Here is a 21,095-nt window from a genome sequence, read left to right as displayed (position 1 = left end):
TTCACTGTCTTTGTTTCATGGGTTTTTCAAAGTAATTTATTTTTATAATGGGGTTTAGCTGCTTTTCACTGCTGTGTTTATGCCGCTTTACACCCACTTGACACACTAACAGAGAGATATCAATACATAGCTTTTAAGATTATTACTAGTCAGATATATTCTTGTGCGGTGAATAGGGCGTGTTGAGTCCAGTTCTCTGAGCAAGGAGTAGGTCTTGTCTATTACATATTGGGTTTATGGAACGGTATCTGAGCTAATTTGAAACCCTTGTTTTATGTATCACCCCACCTCACCTTTCCCGTTAAGCAGCCATAGTGTGTTTTCTGCATGTGTGACTCTGTTCTGTTTTGTAATACAGTTCAAGTGTAACGGTTTTTACATTCCCTCTATAAGTGATACCTTATGAGAAGTGTCCTTTTCTGTGTGACTTATTTCACTTAGAATCGTCGTACCTAAATCCACTCATCATGCTGCTACTAGCCTTATGACATTGATTTCATGGCTGAGTGATATTCCATTGTACATAAGGACCACAACTTCTTTATCCATTTTTCTCTTTCCTGGGATATTGAAGGTGGAATGAAGTGGAGGTCCTTGTCAACAGAGCAGCCCTAAACTTTGGGGTGCTTGTGTCTTGCTGATTTTTCATTTTCCCAATTTATACCCCCATGAGTGGAAGTGCCCTATGCTCTCTAAGCTTTGCTTTTTAGACGTTTCAGGACTCACCGTACACTTCTCCAGAGTGGCTGTTGACAATTTACATCCCGCCCATCAGTGTAGCAAGGCTCCCATTTCTCCATGGCCTGTCCTGCATTTTTGGTTTTGAGACTTTTTTCAGCATGGCCCTTTTGACCGATGGGAAGCGAGACATCTTTGTAGCGCTGATTTGCCTTTCCAGGTTGCTTGGTTGGCCAAAAAGGGCGTATGCGTTTTTTCCTGAATATATTCAGGAAAAAACGCATACGCCCTTTTTGGCCAAGGGCATCATTGTCAACGTTTTGCCGCTTTTCATGTGCTTTAAAGGCGATTCGAATCTACCTCCTGAAATCTGTTTCCTGCAATTCTGCCTTGATTTCAAATCCTCTTCTTTGCCTTCCCTCAATATATTTGTGGACGAGAGTTATCATTTATAACTCTGCAGGTTTGTGAATTGCAGTGCCCTGAACCTCCATTTTACAACTCGCTTTTTAGGGAGCTGGCCGCAAAAGCGCAGGATGCCTTCAGGCCCTGTTCTGGTTCCGGGGGCAGGCTGAGCCTGTGGTTAATTCTTCTTCCTGATGGGAAAATAGAGTGACCTGTGCCTGTCCCAACACCAAGAGCTAGTCTCTCATTGGTTCCACGTCTTCCAATTCATCCTCAGGACAAATTGCAACCTGTATGGAACAGGAGGTTAAAGGTGCTGATGCTCCAAGTAGGGAGATTGCTAGTAAAGCGGCTGGAATAGCGAACCCGGCCACCAGGAGATGAGAAATGAGGTGCGTTTTAGAAACTTTTCCACATCACACGGTGTACCATCTTCTGGGTTTCTCATGCATGTTTTCGATGTAGGAAGATGCCCTTGAACCTGGAGATTTGTGACCCATGCGATGGGTACCATGCAGTATTACTGTAAAGGGTCTGCGTTTGCTCACCCAACCTCACCAAACCTCTCAGCCCCAAGAGTGTCCACCCTTATGTCTCATCCAGCTGTGGGTCTAGATATGGTCAATCCAGGTTGCATCACAGCCCCTGAACGAATTGTGTAAGAATTTCTCTCTCTTTCACTGTCTTTGTTTCATGGGTTATTCAAAGTAATTTATTTTTATAATGGGGTTTACCTGCTTTTCACTTCTGTGTTTATGCAGCTTTACACCCACTTGACACACTAACAGAGAGATATCTATACATAGGTTTTAAGATTATTACTAGTCAGATATATTCTTGTGCGGTGAATAGGGCGTGTTGAGTCCAGTTCTCTGAGCAAGGAGTAGGTCTTGTCTATTACATATTGGTTTTATGGAACGGTATCTGAGCTAATTTGAAACCCTTGTTTTATGTATCACCCCACCTCACCTTTCCCGTTAAGCAGCCATAGTGTGTTTTCTGCATGTGTGACTCTGTTCTGTTTTGTAATTCAGTTCAAGTGTAACGGTTTTTACATTCCCTCTATCAGTGATACCTTATGAGAAGTGTCCTTTTCTGTGTGACTTATTTCACTTAGAATCGTCGTACCTAAATCCACTCATCATGCTGCTACTAGCCTTATGACATTGATTTCATGGCTGAGTGATATTCCATTGTACATAAGGACCACAACTTCTTTATCCATTTTTCTCTTTCCTGGGATATTGAAGGTGGAATGAAGTGGAGGTCCTTGTCAACAGAGCAGCCCTAAACTTTGGGGTGCTTGTGTCTTGCTGATTTTTAATTTTCCCAATTTATACCCCCATGAGTGGAAGTGCCCTATGCTCTCTAAGCTTTGCTTTTTAGACGTTTCAGGACTCACCGTACGCTTCTCCAGAGTGGCTGTTGACAATTTACATCCCGCCCATCAGTGTAGCAAGGCTCCCATTTCTCCATGGCCTGTCCTGCATTTCTGGTTTTGACACTTTTTTCAGCATGGCCCTTTTGACCGATGGGAAGCGAGACATCTTTGTAGCGCTGATTTGCCTTTCCAGGTTGCTTGGTTGGCCAAAAAGGGCGTATGCGTTTTTTCCTGAATACATTCAGGAAAAAACGCATACGCCCTTTTTGGCCAAGGGCATCATTGTCAACGTTTTGCCGCTTTTCATGTGCTTTAAAGGCGATTCGAATCTACCTCCTGAAATCTGTTTCCTGCAATTCTGCCTTGATTTCAAATCCTCTTCTTTGCCTTCCCTCAATATATTTGTGGACGAGAGTTATCATTTATAACTCTGCAGGTTTGTGAATTGCAGTGCCCTGAACCTCCATTTTACAACTCGCGTTTTTGGGAGATGGCCGCAAAAGCGCAGGATGGCTTCAGGCCCTGTTCTTGTTCCGGGGGGCAGGCTGAGCCTGTGGTTAATTCTTCTTCCTGATGGGAAAATAGAGTGACCTGTGCCTGTCCCAACACCAAGAGATAGTCTCTCATTGGTTTCACGTCTTCCCGTTCATCCTCAGGACAAATTGCAACCTGTACGGAACAGGAGGTTAAAGGTGATGATGCTCCAAGGAGGGAGATTGCTAGTAAAGTGGCTGGAATGGCGAACCCGAGCACAAGGAGATGAGAAATGAGGTGCGTTTTAGAAACCTTTCCCCATCACACGGTGTACCATCTTCTGGGTTTCTCATGCATGTTTTCGATGTAGGAAGATGCCCTTGAACCTGGATATTTGGGACCCATGCGATGGGTACCACGCAGTATTACTTTAAAGGGGCTGCGTTTGCTCACCCAACCTCACCAAACCTCTCAGCCGCAACAGTGTCCACCCTTAGGTCTCATCCAGCTGTGGGTCTAGATATGGTCAATCCAGGTTGCATCACAGCCCCTGAACGCATTGTGTAAGAATTTCGCTCTCTTTCACTGTCTTTGTTTCATGGGTTTTTCAAAGTAATTTATTTTTATAATGGGGTTTAGCTGCTTTTCACTGCTGTGTTTATGCCGCTTTACACCCACTTGACACACTAACAGAGAGATATCAATACATAGCTTTTAAGATTATTACTAGTCAGATATATTCTTGTGCGGTGAATAGGGCGTGTTGAGTCCAGTTCTCTGAGCAAGGAGTAGGTCTTGTCTATTACATATTGGGTTTATGGAACGGTATCTGAGCTAATTTGAAACCCTTGTTTTATGTATCACCCCACCTCACCTTTCCCGTTAAGCAGCCATAGTGTGTTTTCTGCATGTGTGACTCTGTTCTGTTTTGTAATTCAGTTCAAGTGTAACGGTTTTTACATTCCCTCTATCAGTGATACCTTATGAGAAGTGTCCTTTTCTGTGTGACTTATTTCACTTAGAATCGTCGTACCTAAATCCACTCATCATGCTGCTACTAGCCTTATGACATTGATTTCATGGCTGAGTGATATTCCATTGTACATAAGGACCACAACTTCTTTATCCATTTTTCTCTTTCCTGGGATATTGAAGGTGGAATGAAGTGGAGGTCCTTGTCAACAGAGCAGCCCTAAACTTTGGGGTGCTTGTGTCTTGCTGATTTTTAATTTTCCCAATTTATACCCCCATGAGTGGAAGTGCCCTATGCTCTCTAAGCTTTGCTTTTTAGACGTTTCAGGACTCACCGTACGCTTCTCCAGAGTGGCTGTTGACAATTTACATCCCGCCCATCAGTGTAGCAAGGCTCCCATTTCTCCATGGCCTGTCCTGCATTTCTGGTTTTGACACTTTTTTCAGCATGGCCCTTTTGACCGATGGGAAGCGAGACATCTTTGTAGCGCTGATTTGCCTTTCCAGGTTGCTTGGTTGGCCAAAAAGGGCGTATGCGTTTTTTCCTGAATACATTCAGGAAAAAACGCATACGCCCTTTTTGGCCAAGGGCATCATTGTCAACGTTTTGCCGCTTTTCATGTGCTTTAAAGGCGATTCGAATCTACCTCCTGAAATCTGTTTCCTGCAATTCTGCCTTGATTTCAAATCCTCTTCTTTGCCTTCCCTCAATATATTTGTGGACGAGAGTTATCATTTATAACTCTGCAGGTTTGTGAATTGCAGTGCCCTGAACCTCCATTTTACAACTCGCGTTTTTGGGAGATGGCCGCAAAAGCGCAGGATGGCTTCAGGCCCTGTTCTTGTTCCGGGGGGCAGGCTGAGCCTGTGGTTAATTCTTCTTCCTGATGGGAAAATAGAGTGACCTGTGCCTGTCCCAACACCAAGAGATAGTCTCTCATTGGTTTCACGTCTTCCCGTTCATCCTCAGGACAAATTGCAACCTGTACGGAACAGGAGGTTAAAGGTGATGATGCTCCAAGGAGGGAGATTGCTAGTAAAGTGGCTGGAATGGCGAACCCGAGCACAAGGAGATGAGAAATGAGGTGCGTTTTAGAAACCTTTCCCCATCACACGGTGTACCATCTTCTGGGTTTCTCATGCATGTTTTCGATGTAGGAAGATGCCCTTGAACCTGGATATTTGGGACCCATGCGATGGGTACCACGAAGTATTACTTTAAAGGGGCTGCGTTTGCTCACCCAACCTCACCAAACCTCTCAGCCGCAACAGTGTCCACCCTTAGGTCTCATCCAGCTGTGGGTCTAGATATGGTCAATCCAGGTTGCATCACAGCCCCTGAACGCATTGTGTAAGAATTTCGCTCTCTTTCACTGTCTTTGTTTCATGGGTTTTTCAAAGTAATTTATTTTTATAATGGGGTTTAGCTGCTTTTCACTGCTGTGTTTATGCCGCTTTACACCCACTTGACACACTAACAGAGAGATATCAATACATAGCTTTTAAGATTATTACTAGTCAGATATATTCTTGTGCGGTGAATAGGGCGTGTTGAGTCCAGTTCTCTGAGCAAGGAGTAGGTCTTGTCTATTACATATTGGGTTTATGGAACGGTATCTGAGCTAATTTGAAACCCTTGTTTTATGTATCACCCCACCTCACCTTTCCCGTTAAGCAGCCATAGTGTGTTTTCTGCATGTGTGACTCTGTTCTGTTTTGTAATTCAGTTCAAGTGTAACGGTTTTTACATTCCCTCATAAGTGATACCTTATGAGAAGTGTCCTTTTCTGTGTGACTTATTTCACTTAGAGTCGTCGTACCTAAATCCACTCATCATGCTGCTACTAGCCTTATGACATTGATTTCACGGCTGAGTGATATTCCATTGTACATAAGGACCACAACTTCTTTATCCATTTTTCTCTTTCCTGGGATATTGAAGGTGGAATGAAGTGGAGGTCCTTGTCAACAGAGCAGCCCTAAACTTTGGGGTGCTTGTGTCTTGCTGATTTTTCATTTTCCCAATTTATACCCCCATGAGTGGAAGTGCCCTATGCTCTCTAAGCTTTGCTTTTTAGACGTTTCAGGACTCACCGAACACTTCTCCAGAGTGGCTGTTGACAATTTACATCCCGCCCATCAGTGTAGCAAGGCTCCCATTTCTCCATGGCCTGTCCTGCATTTTTGGTTTTGAGACTTTTTTCAGCATGGCCCTTTTGACCGATGGGAAGCGAGACATCTTTGTAGCGCTGATTTGCCTTTCCAGGTTGCTTGGTTGGCCAAAAAGGGCGTATGCGTTTTTTCCTTAATATATTCAGGAAAAAACGCATACGCCCTTTTTGGCCAAGGGCATCATTGTCAACGTTTTGCCGCTTTTCATGTGCTTTAAAGGCGATTCGAATCTACCTCCTGAAATCTGTTTCCTGCAATTCTGCCTTGATTTCAAATCCTCTTCTTTGCCTTCCCTCAATATATTGGTGGACGAGAGTTATCATTTATAACTCTGCAGGTTTGTGAATTGCAGTGCCCTGAACCTCCATTTTACAACTCGCTTTTTAGGGAGCTGGCCGCAAAAGCGCAGGATGCCTTCAGGCCCTGTTCTGGTTCCGGGGGCAGGCTGAGCCTGTGGTTAATTCTTCTTCCTGATGGGAAAATAGAGTGACCTGTGCCTGTCCCAACACCAAGAGCTAGTCTCTCATTGGTTCCACGTCTTCCAATTCATCCTCAGGACAAATTGCAACCTGTATGGAACAGGAGGTTAAAGGTGCTGATGCTCCAAGTAGGGAGATTGCTAGTAAAGCGGCTGGAATAGCGAACCCGGCCACCAGGAGATGAGAAATGAGGTGCGTTTTAGAAACTTTTCCACATCACACGGTGTACCATCTTCTGGGTTTCTCATGCATGTTTTCGATGTAGGAAGATGCCCTTGAACCTGGAGATTTGTGACCCATGCGATGGGTACCATGCAGTATTACTGTAAAGGGTCTGCGTTTGCTCACCCAACCTCACCAAACCTCTCAGCCCCAAGAGTGTCCACCCTTATGTCTCATCCAGCTGTGGGTCTAGATATGGTCAATCCAGGTTGCATCACAGCCCCTGAACGAATTGTGTAAGAATTTCGCTCTCTTTCACTGTCTTTGTTTCATGGGTTATTCAAAGTAATTTATTTTTATAATGGGGTTTACCTGCTTTTCACTTCTGTGTTTATGCAGCTTTACACCCACTTGACACACTAACAGAGAGATATCTATACATAGGTTTTAAGATTATTACTAGTCAGATATATTCTTGTGCGGTGAATAGGGCGTGTTGAGTCCAGTTCTCTGAGCAAGGAGTAGGTCTTGTCTATTACATATTGGTTTTATGGAACGGTATCTGAGCTAATTTGAAACCCTTGTTTTATGTATCACCCCACCTCACCTTTCCCGTTAAGCAGCCATAGTGTGTTTTCTGCATGTGTGACTCTGTTCTGTTTTGTAATTCAGTTCAAGTGTAACGGTTTTTACATTCCCTCTATCAGTGATACCTTATGAGAAGTGTCCTTTTCTGTGTGACTTATTTCACTTAGAATCGTCGTACCTAAATCCACTCATCATGCTGCTACTAGCCTTATGACATTGATTTCATGGCTGAGTGATATTCCATTGTACATAAGGACCACAACTTCTTTATCCATTTTTCTCTTTCCTGGGATATTGAAGGTGGAATGAAGTGGAGGTCCTTGTCAACAGAGCAGCCCTAAACTTTGGGGTGCTTGTGTCTTGCTGATTTTTAATTTTCCCAATTTATACCCCCATGAGTGGAAGTGCCCTATGCTCTCTAAGCTTTGCTTTTTAGACGTTTCAGGACTCACCGTACGCTTCTCCAGAGTGGCTGTTGACAATTTACATCCCACCCATCAGTGTAGCAAGGCTCCCATTTCTCCATGGCCTGTCCTGCATTTCTGGTTTTGACACTTTTTTCAGCATGGCCCTTTTGACCGATGGGAAGCGAGACATCTTTGTAGCGCTGATTTGCCTTTCCAGGTTGCTTGGTTGGCCAAAAAGGGCGTATGCGTTTTTTCCTGAATATATTCAGGAAAAAACGCATACGCCCTTTTTGGCCAAGGGCATCATTGTCAACGTTTTGCCGCTTTTCATGTGCTTTAAAGGCGATTCAAATCTACCTCCTGAAATCTGTTTCCTGCAATTCTGCCTTGATTTCAAATCCTCTTCTTTGCCTTCCCTCAATATATTTGTGGACGAGAGTTATCATTTATAACTCTGCAGGTTTGTGAATTGCAGTGCCCTGAACCTCCATTTTACAACTCGCGTTTTTGGGAGATGGCCGCAAAAGCGCAGGATGGCTTCAGGCCCTGTTCTTGTTCCGGGGGGCAGGCTGAGCCTGTGGTTAATTCTTCTTCCTGATGGGAAAATAGAGTGACCTGTGCCTGTCCCAACACCAAGAGATAGTCTCTCATTGGTTTCACGTCTTCCCGTTCATCCTCAAGACAAATTGCAACCTGTACGGAACAGGAGGTTAAAGGTGATGATGCTCCAAGGAGGGAGATTGCTAGTAAAGTGGCTGGAATGGCGAACCCGAGCACAAGGAGATGAGAAATGAGGTGCGTTTTAGAAACCTTTCCCCATCACACGGTGTACCATCTTCTGGGTTTCTCATGCATGTTTTCGATGTAGGAAGATGCCCTTGAACCTGGAGATTTGGGACCCATGCGATGGGTACCACGCAGTATTACTTTAAAGGGGCTGCGTTTGCTCACCCAACCTCACCAAACCTCTCAGCCGCAACAGTGTCCACCCTTAGGTCTCATCCAGCTGTGGGTCTAGATATGGTCAATCCAGGTTGCATCACAGCCCCTGAACGCATTGTGTAAGAATTTCGCTCTCTTTCACTGTCTTTGTTTCATGGGTTTTTCAAAGTAATTTATTTTTATAATGGGGTTTAGCTGCTTTTCACTGCTGTGTTTATGCCGCTTTACACCCACTTGACACACTAACAGAGAGATATCAATACATAGCTTTTAAGATTATTACTAGTCAGATATATTCTTGTGCGGTGAATAGGGCGTGTTGAGTCCAGTTCTCTGAGCAAGGAGTAGGTCTTGTCTATTACATATTGGGTTTATGGAACGGTATCTGAGCTAATTTGAAACCCTTGTTTTATGTATCACCCCACCTCACCTTTCCCGTTAAGCAGCCATAGTGTGTTTTCTGCATGTGTGACTCTGTTCTGTTTTGTAATACAGTTCAAGTGTAACGGTTTTTACATTCCCTCTATAAGTGATACCTTATGAGAAGTGTCCTTTTCTGTGTGACTTATTTCACTTAGAATCGTCGTACCTAAATCCACTCATCATGCTGCTACTAGCCTTATGACATTGATTTCATGGCTGAGTGATATTCCATTGTACATAAGGACCACAACTTCTTTATCCATTTTTCTCTTTCCTGGGATATTGAAGGTGGAATGAAGTGGAGGTCCTTGTCAACAGAGCAGCCCTAAACTTTGGGGTGCTTGTGTCTTGCTGATTTTTCATTTTCCCAATTTATACCCCCATGAGTGGAAGTGCCCTATGCTCTCTAAGCTTTGCTTTTTAGACGTTTCAGGACTCACCGTACACTTCTCCAGAGTGGCTGTTGACAATTTACATCCCGCCCATCAGTGTAGCAAGGCTCCCATTTCTCCATGGCCTGTCCTGCATTTTTGGTTTTGAGACTTTTTTCAGCATGGCCCTTTTGACCGATGGGAAGCGAGACATCTTTGTAGCGCTGATTTGCCTTTCCAGGTTGCTTGGTTGGCCAAAAAGGGCGTATGCGTTTTTTCCTGAATATATTCAGGAAAAAACGCATACGCCCTTTTTGGCCAAGGGCATCATTGTCAACGTTTTGCCGCTTTTCATGTGCTTTAAAGGCGATTCGAATCTACCTCCTGAAATCTGTTTCCTGCAATTCTGCCTTGATTTCAAATCCTCTTCTTTGCCTTCCCTCAATATATTGGTGGACGAGAGTTATCATTTATAACTCTGCAGGTTTGTGAATTGCAGTGCCCTGAACCTCCATTTTACAACTCGCTTTTTAGGGAGCTGGCCGCAAAAGCGCAGGATGCCTTCAGGCCCTGTTCTGGTTCCGGGGGCAGGCTGAGCCTGTGGTTAATTCTTCTTCCTGATGGGAAAATAGAGTGACCTGTGCCTGTCCCAACACCAAGAGCTAGTCTCTCATTGGTTCCACATCTTCCAATTCATCCTCAGGACAAATTGCAACCTGTATGGAACAGGAGGTTAAAGGTGCTGATGCTCCAAGTAGGGAGATTGCTAGTAAAGCGGCTGGAATAGCGAACCCGGCCACCAGGAGATGAGAAATGAGGTGCGTTTTAGAAACTTTTCCACATCACACGGTGTACCATCTTCTGGGTTTCTCATGCATGTTTTCGATGTAGGAAGATGCCCTTGAACCTGGAGATTTGTGACCCATGCGATGGGTACCATGCAGTATTACTGTAAAGGGTCTGCGTTTGCTCACCCAACCTCACCAAACCTCTCAGCCCCAAGAGTGTCCACCCTTATGTCTCATCCAGCTGTGGGTCTAGATATGGTCAATCCAGGTTGCATCACAGCCCCTGAACGAATTGTGTAAGAATTTCTCTCTCTTTCACTGTCTTTGTTTCATGGGTTATTCAAAGTAATTTATTTTTATAATGGGGTTTACCTGCTTTTCACTTCTGTGTTTATGCAGCTTTACACCCACTTGACACACTAACAGAGAGATATCTATACATAGGTTTTAAGATTATTACTAGTCAGATATATTCTTGTGCGGTGAATAGGGCGTGTTGAGTCCAGTTCTCTGAGCAAGGAGTAGGTCTTGTCTATTACATATTGGTTTTATGGAACGGTATCTGAGCTAATTTGAAACCCTTGTTTTATGTATCACCCCACCTCACCTTTCCCGTTAAGCAGCCATAGTGTGTTTTCTGCATGTGTGACTCTGTTCTGTTTTGTAATTCAGTTCAAGTGTAACGGTTTTTACATTCCCTCTATCAGTGATACCTTATGAGAAGTGTCCTTTTCTGTGTGACTTATTTCACTTAGAATCGTCGTACCTAAATCCACTCATCATGCTGCTACTAGCCTTATGACATTGATTTCATGGCTGAGTGATATTCCATTGTACATAAGGACCACAACTTCTTTATCCATTTTTCTCTTTCCTGGGATATTGAAGGTGGAATGAAGTGGAGGTCCTTGTCAACAGAGCAGCCCTAAACTTTGGGGTGCTTGTGTCTTGCTGATTTTTAATTTTCCCAATTTATACCCCCATGAGTGGAAGTGCCCTATGCTCTCTAAGCTTTGCTTTTTAGACGTTTCAGGACTCACCGTACGCTTCTCCAGAGTGGCTGTTGACAATTTACATCCCGCCCATCAGTGTAGCAAGGCTCCCATTTCTCCATGGCCTGTCCTGCATTTCTGGTTTTGACACTTTTTTCAGCATGGCCCTTTTGACCGATGGGAAGCGAGACATCTTTGTAGCGCTGATTTGCCTTTCCAGGTTGCTTGGTTGGCCAAAAAGGGCGTATGCGTTTTTTCCTGAATACATTCAGGAAAAAACGCATACGCCCTTTTTGGCCAAGGGCATCATTGTCAACGTTTTGCCGCTTTTCATGTGCTTTAAAGGCGATTCGAATCTACCTCCTGAAATCTGTTTCCTGCAATTCTGCCTTGATTTCAAATCCTCTTCTTTGCCTTCCCTCAATATATTTGTGGACGAGAGTTATCATTTATAACTCTGCAGGTTTGTGAATTGCAGTGCCCTGAACCTCCATTTTACAACTCGCGTTTTTGGGAGATGGCCGCAAAAGCGCAGGATGGCTTCAGGCCCTGTTCTTGTTCCGGGGGGCAGGCTGAGCCTGTGGTTAATTCTTCTTCCTGATGGGAAAATAGAGTGACCTGTGCCTGTCCCAACACCAAGAGATAGTCTCTCATTGGTTTCACGTCTTCCCGTTCATCCTCAGGACAAATTGCAACCTGTACGGAACAGGAGGTTAAAGGTGATCATGCTCCAAGGAGGGAGATTGCTAGTAAAGTGGCTGGAATGGCGAACCCGAGCACAAGGAGATGAGAAATGAGGTGCGTTTTAGAAACCTTTCCCCATCACACGGTGTACCATCTTCTGGGTTTCTCATGCATGTTTTCGATGTAGGAAGATGCCCTTGAACCTGGATATTTGGGACCCATGCGATGGGTACCACGCAGTATTACTTTAAAGGGGCTGCGTTTGCTCACCCAACCTCACCAAACCTCTCAGCCGCAACAGTGTCCACCCTTAGGTCTCATCCAGCTGTGGGTCTAGATATGGTCAATCCAGGTTGCATCACAGCCCCTGAACGCATTGTGTAAGAATTTCGCTCTCTTTCACTGTCTTTGTTTCATGGGTTTTTCAAAGTAATTTATTTTTATAATGGGGTTTAGCTGCTTTTCACTGCTGTGTTTATGCCGCTTTACACCCACTTGACACACTAACAGAGAGATATCAATACATAGCTTTTAAGATTATTACTAGTCAGATATATTCTTGTGCGGTGAATAGGGCGTGTTGAGTCCAGTTCTCTGAGCAAGGAGTAGGTCTTGTCTATTACATATTGGGTTTATGGAACGGTATCTGAGCTAATTTGAAACCCTTGTTTTATGTATCACCCCACCTCACCTTTCCCGTTAAGCAGCCATAGTGTGTTTTCTGCATGTGTGACTCTGTTCTGTTTTGTAATTCAGTTCAAGTGTAACGGTTTTTACATTCCCTCTATAAGTGATACCTTATGAGAAGTGTCCTTTTCTGTGTGACTTATTTCACTTAGAGTCGTCGTACCTAAATCCACTCATCATGCTGCTACTAGCCTTATGACATTGATTTCACGGCTGAGTGATATTCCATTGTACATAAGGACCACAACTTCTTTATCCATTTTTCTCTTTCCTGGGATATTGAAGGTGGAATGAAGTGGAGGTCCTTGTCAACAGAGCAGCCCTAAACTTTGGGGTGCTTGTGTCTTGCTGATTTTTCATTTTCCCAATTTATACCCCCATGAGTGGAAGTGCCCTATGCTCTCTAAGCTTTGCTTTTTAGACGTTTCAGGACTCACCGAACACTTCTCCAGAGTGGCTGTTGACAATTTACATCCCGCCCATCAGTGTAGCAAGGCTCCCATTTCTCCATGGCCTGTCCTGCATTTTTGGTTTTGAGACTTTTTTCAGCATGGCCCTTTTGACCGATGGGAAGCGAGACATCTTTGTAGCGCTGATTTGCCTTTCCAGGTTGCTTGGTTGGCCAAAAAGGGCGTATGCGTTTTTTCCTGAATATATTCAGGAAAAAACGCATACGCCCTTTTTGGCCAAGGGCATCATTGTCAACGTTTTGCCGCTTTTCATGTGCTTTAAAGGCGATTCGAATCTACCTCCTGAAATCTGTTTCCTGCAATTCTGCCTTGATTTCAAATCCTCTTCTTTGCCTTCCCTCAATATATTGGTGGACGAGAGTTATCATTTATAACTCTGCAGGTTTGTGAATTGCAGTGCCCTGAACCTCCATTTTACAACTCGCTTTTTAGGGAGCTGGCCGCAAAAGCGCAGGATGCCTTCAGGCCCTGTTCTGGTTCCGGGGGCAGGCTGAGCCTGTGGTTAATTCTTCTTCCTGATGGGAAAATAGAGTGACCTGTGCCTGTCCCAACACCAAGAGCTAGTCTCTCATTGGTTCCACGTCTTCCAATTCATCCTCAGGACAAATTGCAACCTGTATGGAACAGGAGGTTAAAGGTGCTGATGCTCCAAGTAGGGAGATTGCTAGTAAAGCGGCTGGAATAGCGAACCCGGCCACCAGGAGATGAGAAATGAGGTGCGTTTTAGAAACTTTTCCACATCACACGGTGTACCATCTTCTGGGTTTCTCATGCATGTTTTCGATGTAGGAAGATGCCCTTGAACCTGGAGATTTGTGACCCATGCGATGGGTACCATGCAGTATTACTGTAAAGGGTCTGCGTTTGCTCACCCAACCTCACCAAACCTCTCAGCCCCAAGAGTGTCCACCCTTATGTCTCATCCAGCTGTGGGTCTAGATATGGTCAATCCAGGTTGCATCACAGCCCCTGAACGAATTGTGTAAGAATTTCGCTCTCTTTCACTGTCTTTGTTTCATGGGTTATTCAAAGTAATTTATTTTTATAATGGGGTTTACCTGCTTTTCACTTCTGTGTTTATGCAGCTTTACACCCACTTGACACACTAACAGAGAGATATCTATACATAGGTTTTAAGATTATTACTAGTCAGATATATTCTTGTGCGGTGAATAGGGCGTGTTGAGTCCAGTTCTCTGAGCAAGGAGTAGGTCTTGTCTATTACATATTGGTTTTATGGAACGGTATCTGAGCTAATTTGAAACCCTTGTTTTATGTATCACCCCACCTCACCTTTCCCGTTAAGCAGCCATAGTGTGTTTTCTGCATGTGTGACTCTGTTCTGTTTTGTAATTCAGTTCAAGTGTAACGGTTTTTACATTCCCTCTATCAGTGATACCTTATGAGAAGTGTCCTTTTCTGTGTGACTTATTTCACTTAGAATCGTCGTACCTAAATCCACTCATCATGCTGCTACTAGCCTTATGACATTGATTTCATGGCTGAGTGATATTCCATTGTACATAAGGACCACAACTTCTTTATCCATTTTTCTCTTTCCTGGGATATTGAAGGTGGAATGAAGTGGAGGTCCTTGTCAACAGAGCAGCCCTAAACTTTGGGGTGCTTGTGTCTTGCTGATTTTTAATTTTCCCAATTTATACCCCCATGAGTGGAAGTGCCCTATGCTCTCTAAGCTTTGCTTTTTAGACGTTTCAGGACTCACCGTACGCTTCTCCAGAGTGGCTGTTGACAATTTACATCCCGCCCATCAGTGTAGCAAGGCTCCCATTTCTCCATGGCCTGTCCTGCATTTCTGGTTTTGACACTTTTTTCAGCATGGCCCTTTTGACCGATGGGAAGCGAGACATCTTTGTAGCGCTGATTTGCCTTTCCAGGTTGCTTGGTTGGCCAAAAAGGGCGTATGCGTTTTTTCCTGAATATATTCAGGAAAAAACGCATACGCCCTTTTTGGCCAAGGGCATCATTGTCAACGTTTTGCCGCTTTTCATGTGCTTTAAAGGCGATTCAAATCTACCTCCTGAAATCTGTTTCCTGCAATTCTGCCTTGATTTCAAATCCTCTTCTTTGCCTTCCCTCAATATATTTGTGGACGAGAGTTATCATTTATAACTCTGCAGGTTTGTGAATTGCAGTGCCCTGAACCTCCATTTTACAACTCGCGTTTTTGGGAGATGGCCGCAAAAGCGCAGGATGGCTTCAGGCCCTGTTCTTGTTCCGGGGGGCAGGCTGAGCCTGTGGTTAATTCTTCTTCCTGATGGGAAAATAGAGTGACCTGTGCCTGTCCCAACACCAAGAGATAGTCTCTCATTGGTTTCACGTCTTCCCGTTCATCCTCAAGACAAATTGCAACCTGTACGGAACAGGAGGTTAAAGGTGATGATGCTCCAAGGAGGGAGATTGCTAGTAAAGTGGCTGGAATGGCGAACCCGAGCACAAGGAGATGAGAAATGAGGTGCGTTTTAGAAACCTTTCCCCATCACACGGTGTACCATCTTCTGGGTTTCTCATGCATGTTTTCGATGTAGGAAGATGCCCTTGAACCTGGAGATTTGGGACCCATGCGATGGGTACCACGCAGTATTACTTTAAAGGGGCTGCGTTTGCTCACCCAACCTCACCAAACCTCTCAGCCGCAACAGTGTCCACCCTTAGGTCTCATCCAGCTGTGGGTCTAGATATGGTCAATCCAGGTTGCATCACAGCCCCTGAACGCATTGTGTAAGAATTTCGCTCTCTTTCACTGTCTTTGTTTCATGGGTTTTTCAAAGTAATTTATTTTTATAATGGGGTTTAGCTGCTTTTCACTGCTGTGTTTATGCCGCTTTACACCCACTTGACACACTAACAGAGAGATATCAATACATAGCTTTTAAGATTATTACTAGTCAGATATATTCTTGTGCGGTGAATAGGGCGTGTTGAGTCCAGTTCTCTGAGCAAGGAGTAGGTCTTGTCTATTACATATTGGGTTTATGGAACGGTATCTGAGCTAATTTGAAACCCTTGTTTTATGTATCACCCCACCTCACCTTTCCCGTTAAGCAGCCATAGTGTGTTTTCTGCATGTGTGACTCTGTTCTGTTTTGTAATTCAGTTCAAGTGTAACGGTTTTTACATTCCCTCTATCAGTGATACCTTATGAGAAGTGTCCTTTTCTGTGTGACTTATTTCACTTAGAGTCGTCGTACCTAAATCCACTCATCATGCTGCTACTAGCCTTATGACATTGATTTCACGGCTGAGTGATATTCCATTGTACATAAGGACCACAACTTCTTTATCCATTTTTCTCTTTCCTGGGATATTGAAGGTGGAATGAAGTGGAGGTCCTTGTCAACAGAGCAGCCCTAAACTTTGGGGTGCTTGTGTCTTGCTGATTTTTAATTTTCCCAATTTATACCCCCATGAGTGGAAGTGCCCTATGCTCTCTAAGCTTTGCTTTTTAGACGTTTCAGGACTCACCGAACACTTCTCCAGAGTGGCTGTTGACAATTTACATCCCGCCCATCAGTGTAGCAAGGCTCCCATTTCTCCATGGCCTGTCCTGCATTTTTGGTTTTGAGACATTTTTCAGCATGGCCCTTTTGACCGATGGGAAGCGAGACATCTTTGTAGCGCTGATTTGCCTTTCCAGGTTGCTTGGTTGGCCAAAAAGGGCGTATGCGTTTTTTCCTTAATATATTCAGGAAAAAACGCATACGCCCTTTTTGGCCAAGGGCATCATTGTCAACGTTTTGCCGCTTTTCATGTGCTTTAAAGGCGATTCGAATCTACCTCCTGAAATCTGTTTCCTGCAATTCTGCCTTGATTTCAAATCCTCTTCTTTGCCTTCCCTCAATATATTGGTGGACGAGAGTTATCATTTATAACTCTGCAGGTTTGTGAATTGCAGTGCCCTGAACCTCCATTTTACAACTCGCTTTTTAGGGAGCTGGCCGCAAAAGCGCAGGATGCCTTCAGGCCCTGTTCTGGTTCCGGGGGCAGGCTGAGCCTGTGGTTAATTCTTCTTCCTGATGGGAAAATAGAGTGACCTGTGCCTGTCCCAACACCAAGAGATAGTCTCTCATTGGTTCCACGTCTTCCCGTTCATCCTCAGGACAAATTGCAACCTGTACGGAACAGGAGGTTAAAGGTGATGATGCTCCAAGTAGGGAGATTGCTAGTAAAGGGCTGGAATAGCGAATCCGGGCACAAGGAGATGAGAAATGAGGTGCGTTTTAGAAACCTTTCCACATCACACGGTGTACCATCTTCTGGGTTTCTCATGCATGTTTTCGATGTAGGAAGATGCCCTTGAACCTGGAGATTTGGGACCCATGCGATGGGTACCACGCAGTATTAGTTGAAAGGGTCTGCGTTTGCTCACCCAACCTCACCAAACCTCTCAGCCCCAAGAGTGTCCACCCTTATGTCTCATCCAGCTGTGGGTCTAGATATGGTCAATCCAGGTTGCATCACAGCCCGTGAACGCATTGTGTAAGAATTTCTATCTCTTTCAATGTCTTTGTTTCATGGGTTTTTCAAAGTAATTTATTTTTATAATGGGGTTTAGCTGCTTTTCACTGCTGTGTTTATGCCACTTTACACCCACTTGACACACTAACAGAGAGATATCAATACATAGGTTTTAAGATTATTACTAGTCAGATATATTCTTGTGCGGTGAATAGGGCGTGTTGAGTCCAGTTCTCTGAGCAAGGAGTAGGTCTTGTCTATTACATATTGGGTTTATGGAACGGTATCTGAGCTAATTTGAAACCCTTGTTTTATGTATCACCCCACCTCACCTTTCCCGTTAAGCAGCCATAGTGTGTTTTCTGCATGTGTGACTCTGTTCTGTTTTGTAATTCAGTTCAAGTGTAACGGTTTTTACATTCCCTCTATAAGTGATACCTTATGAGAAGTGTCCTTTTCTGTGTGACTTATTTCACTTAGAATCGTCGTACCTAAATCCACTCATCATGCTGCTACTAGCCTTATGACATTGATTTCATGGCTGAGTGATATTCCATTGTACATAAGGACCACAACTTCTTTATCCATTTTTCTCTTTCCTGGGATATTGAAGGTGGAATGAAGTGGAGGTCCTTGTCAACAGAGCAGCCCTAAACTTTGGGGTGCTTGTGTCTTGCTGATTTTTCATTTTCCCAATTTATACCCCCATGAGTGGAAGTGCCCTATGCTCTCTAAGCTGTGTTTTTTAGATGTTTCAGGACACACCGTACGCTTCTCCAGAGTGGCTGTTGGCAATTTACATAACGCCCATCAGTGTAGCAAGGCTCCCATTTCTCCATGGCATGTCCTGCATTTCTGGTTTTGACAGTTTTTTCAGCATGGGCCTTTTGACCGATGGGAAGCGAGACTTCTTTGTAGCACTGATTTGCCTTTCCAGGTTGCTTGCTTGGCCAAAAAGGGCGTATGCGTTTTTTCCTGAATATATTCAGGAAAAAACGCATACGCCCTTTTTGGCCAAGGGCATCATTGTCAACGTTTTGCCGCTTTTCATGTGCTTTAAAGGCGATTCGAATCTACCTCCTGAAATCTGTTTCCTGCAATTCTGCCTTGATTTCAAATCCTCTTCTTTGCCTTCCCTCAATATATTTGTGGACGAGAGTTATCATTTATAAGTCTGCAGTTTTGTGAATTGCAGTGCCCTGAACCTCCATTTTACAACTCGCTTTTTAGGGAGCTGGCCGCAATAGCGCAGGATGGCTTCAGGCCCTGTTCTGGTTCCGGGTGGCAGGCTGAGCCTGTGGTTAATTCTTCTTCCTGATAGGAAAATAGAGTGACCTGTGCCTGTCCCAACACCAAGAGATAGTCTCTCATTGGTTCCACGTCTTCCCGTTCATCCTCAGGACAAATTGCAACCTGTACGGAACAGGAGGTTAAAGGTGATGATGCTCCAAGGAGGGAGATTGCTAGTAAAGTGGCTGGAATGGCGAACCCGAGCACAAGGAGATGAGAAATGAGGTGCGTTTTAGAAACCTTTCCCCATCACACGGTGTACCATCTTCTGGGTATCTCATGCATGTTTTCGATGTAGGAAGGTGCCCTTGAACCTGGAGATTTGGGACCCATGCGATGGGTACCACGCAGTATTACTTTAAAGGGTCTGCGTTTGCTCACCCAACCTCACCAAACCTCTCAGCCCCAAGAGTGTCCACCCTTATGTCTCATCCAGCTGTGGGTCTAGATATGGTCAATCCAGGTTGCATCACAGCCCCTGAACGCATTGTGTAAGAATTTCGCTCTCTTTCACTGTCTTTGTTTCATGGGTTTTTCAAAGTAATTTATTTTTATAATGGGGTTTAGCTGCTTTTCACTGCTGTGTTTATGCCGCTTTACACCCACTTGACACACTAACAGAGAGATATCAATACATAGGTTTTAAGAGTATTACTAGGCAAATATATTCTTGTGCGGTGAATAGGGCGTGTTGAGTCCAGTTCTCTGAGCAAGGAGTAGGTCTTGTCTATTACATATTGGGTTTATGCAATGGTATCTGAGCTAATTTGAAAACCTTGTTTTATGTATCACCCCACCTCACCTTTCCCGTTAAGCAGCCATAGTGTGTTTTCTGCATGTGTGACTCTGTTCTGTTTTGTAATTCAGTTGAAGTGTAACGGTTTTTACATTCCCTCTATAAGTGATACCTTATGAGAAGTGTCCTTTTCTGTGTGACTTATTTCACTTAGAATCGTCGTACCTAAATCCACTCATCATGCTGCTACTAGCCTTATGACATTGCTTTCATGGCTGAATGATATTCCATTGTACATAAGGACCACAACTTCTTTATCCATTTTTCTCTTTCCTGGGATATTGAAGGTGGAATGAAGTGGAGGTCCTTGTCAACAGAGCAGCCCTAAACTTTGGGGTGCTTGTGTCTTGCTGATTTTTCATTTTCCCAATTTATACCCCCATGAGTGGAAGTGCCCTATGCTCTCTAAGCTTTGCTTTTTAGACGTTTCAGGACTCACCGAACACTTCTCCAGAGTGGCTGTTGACAATTTACATCCCGCCCATCAGTGTAGCAAGGCTCCCATTTCTCCATGGCCTGTCCTGCATTTTTGGTTTTGAGACTTTTTTCAGCATGGCCCTTTTGACCGATGGGAAGCGAGACATCTTTGTAGCGCTGATTTGCCTTTCCAGGTTGCTTGGTTGGCCAAAAAGGGCGTATGCGTTTTTTCCTGAATATATTCAGGAAAAAACGCATACGCCCTTTTTGGCCAAGGGCATCATTGTCAACGTTTTGCCGCTTTTCATGTGCTTTAAAGGCGATTCAAATCTACCTCCTGAAATCTGTTTCCTGCAATTCTGCCTTGATTTCAAATCCTCTTCTTTGCCTTCCCTCAATATATTTGTGGACGAGAGTTATCATTTATAACTCTGCAGGTTTGTGAATTGCAGTGCCCTGAACCTCCATTTTACAACTCGCGTTTTTGGGAGATGGCCGCAAAAGCGCAGGATGGCTTCAGGCCCTGTTCTTGTTCCGGGGGGCAGGCTGAGCCTGTGGTTAATTCTTCTTCCTGATGGGAAAATAGAGTGACCTGTGCCTGTCCCAACAGCAAGAGATAGTCTCTCATTGGTTTCACGTCTTCCCGTTCATCCTCAGGACAAATTGCAACCTGTACGGAACAGGAGGTTAAAGGTGATGATGCTCCAAGGAGGGAGATTGCTAGTAAAGTGGCTGGAATGGCGAACCCGAGCACAAGGAGATGAGAAATGAATTGCGTTTTAGAAACCTTTCCCCATCACACGGTGTACCATCTTCTGGGTTTCTCATGCATGTTTCCGATGTAGGAAGATGCCCTTGAACCTGGAGATTTGGGACCCATGCGATGGGTACCACACAATATTACTTTAAAGGGGCTGCGTTTGCTCACCCAACCTCACCAAACCTCTCAGCCGCAACAGTGTCCACCCTTATGTCTCATCCAGCTGTGGGTCTAGATATGGTCAATCCAGGTTGCATCACAGCCCCTGAACGCATTGT

Source organism: Balaenoptera borealis, assembly GCF_965194805.1.
Source record: "Balaenoptera borealis genome assembly, contig: HAP1_SCAFFOLD_42, whole genome shotgun sequence".
Classification (NCBI taxonomy): Eukaryota; Metazoa; Chordata; class Mammalia; order Artiodactyla; family Balaenopteridae; genus Balaenoptera; species Balaenoptera borealis.
The sequence above is the reverse complement of the archived record's forward strand: the minus strand, read 5'-3'. Positions refer to the sequence as shown.